This window comes from Macrobrachium nipponense, chromosome 16 (genome assembly GCF_015104395.2).
Source record: "Macrobrachium nipponense isolate FS-2020 chromosome 16, ASM1510439v2, whole genome shotgun sequence".
Taxonomy (NCBI): domain Eukaryota; kingdom Metazoa; phylum Arthropoda; class Malacostraca; order Decapoda; family Palaemonidae; genus Macrobrachium; species Macrobrachium nipponense.
Genome location: NC_087209.1, coordinates 82,510,645 through 82,513,144, shown reverse-complemented (window position 1 = coordinate 82,513,144; position 2,500 = coordinate 82,510,645).

The window sequence follows — 2,500 nt, the reverse complement described above, 5'->3', positions numbered from 1 at the left end:
TTTTTACTACTTTCTCAATGTCTTCATCCCACCACCAACTCTCCTTTTCTTCCCATATTATACCAGATGTCTCTCCTAGCAGCTCCTTTCCATGCTTTCTTATTACTGCTGCATTTCATGCCCACCATTCTTGAACATCTTCAATCCCTATATCAATATCCTCCAAAACCCTTCTCTTACACTGTCTCTTCTTATCCTTCCTTCTCTAATTTGTACCATTTAATTTTCCTTATCCCTTTAGCTTTGGTTTTTCTTTCCCTTTTTAACTTCAAATCCATACATAGCAGTCTGTGTTGGGGGGCTACATGGTCGCCTGGAATAAGTTTGCAGTTCTTGACCTCCACCAGATTTATCCTTTTATACAAGAAGTAGTCTATCTGGGAGAATCTTCCCCCACTCCTATATGCTATTAGGTGTTCCCTTTTCTTCTTAAAGAATGTGTTTACTATTGCCATGTCGAATGACACAGCAAAGTCCACTACACTCTCTCCTTCTGGGTTTCTCTCCCCAATTCCATGGCCCCCATGCACCCGCGCAATCACCTCATTTTCACTTCCGACATGGCCATTCAAATCTGCCCCAACTATCCCCCTCTCATGCTCTTCCAGTTCTTGCATTATTCCATGCATGTCTCTCCAGAAATTTCCCTTCTCTTCTTCTGTGCAACCAACTTGTGGTGCATATGTGCTTATAATATTCAGAATCTCTCCTCCATAACATATCTTTCTATGCACTTCTATTACCGAGTTCTTCAGTTCACTAGACAGTACTATGCCAACTCCATTTCTACCTTGTTTATTTGCTCCACTATAATATAGCTTATATCCATTTCCCAACTCTTTAGCTTTATTTCCTTTCCCCCCGCGTTTCTTGCACACACATAACATCTACTTTCTTTTCTCTCATCAAGTCAGCCAATTCTCTACCTCTCCCAGTCATGGACCCAACATTTAGCTGACATACTCTAAACCCAATGTGAGCTTGCTTCTTTAGCTGCACCCGCTCCTGATGCAGTAGCCCTCGCCTTACCACAGAGTTAGGGCGATGTCTCTGTGCTTCGTTTACGGAGTACGCCCTAGAATTACCTCTTTCCATATTTCGGCTCATTCCATTTTTTGGTTTTGGCACAGATTTTTACAGCCGGATGCCCTTCCTGACACCAACCCTCCCTATTTATCCGGGCTTGGGACCGGAACCCATAAGGACTTGTTTGCCCCCCCAGGTGGCTAGGTTTATATATATATATATATATATATATATATATATATATATATTATATATATATCATATATATGGTTAGCGGAGGTTTTGGGGAAATTAATAGGGACGATTTCGAAATCTCACATTAAGCACAGTATGGATTTTATGGATCAAATTAAGGAAAAGAATTACATAGGTACTATGTACAGTCTAGATATAGTTTCTTTATTCACGAATGTACCACTGAGTTTCGTGCTCGACAACTTGAAGAATTAGCTCAGATAATATTTTCAAGCCACCTATGCACATAGATAAATTTTGTCATTTGATTAACATTTGCGTTTGAATCTACAATTTTGAGTTTAATGGTTCGTTCTATCAACAAAAATCCGGGGTCTCGATGGGCCTCTCTCTCCCCTATATTGGCTAACTTATGTATGGAATTTTTCGAAAAGGTTTACGTTGACACACTACCGGAAGACATGAAGCCTGAAATTTGGGTTAGGTATGTAGATGATGTTTTTATTGTTTATAGACACGGCGAGGAAGCCTTTCATAGGTTTTTAGAGTTGCTTAATGGTTTTTTGCCCTCTATTAAATTTACAGTGGAAAAGGAAATGGAAAATAGGCTTCCCTTTCTAGATATGGTAGTTCATAGAGACACAGTGAGTAGTGACTTTAAATTCAGCGTGTATAGGAAGAATCCCACACAAACACCTATATTCATTACTTTTCATATCATGAACCTAAAGTAAAGCACAACGTTTTAACCAATTTGTTTTTTCGAGCATACCAAATATGTGATCCCCAGTTCATTGACGCCGAAATAATTTCTTGGTAGATAGTTTTTACTAAACTGTGTTACCCAAAAGTTTTTTATACTACAGTCTCTATCTAAAGCTAGATCGATGTTTTACGCCCCGCATGACATAACTGAAAAGGCAGATTTTAAGGCATCTCTTGCTCTTCCTTATAATAGAGAACTTAATAAATTTTCTAGGCAGCTTAAAGGAAAAAGAACGGCTTCAACGTAGTTTTTCAGTACAACAGTACAATCAAAAAGAAACTCATTTAAAAATAACCCGGGTAATAGAGAGAATGTTGGAGTATATGTAATACCTTGTAGTGATTGCAATGAATGTTACGTGGAGAAAGCGGACGTTCCATTGATAAGAGAAGGGAAGAACACGTTGCTGCTTGCAGAAGGGGAAGTTCATACAGTGCTATTGCGCAACATACATGGAGGGAAAAACCACGCAATAAATTTTAAAGGTACAAAGGGTGTTTTTGCATGCAACGA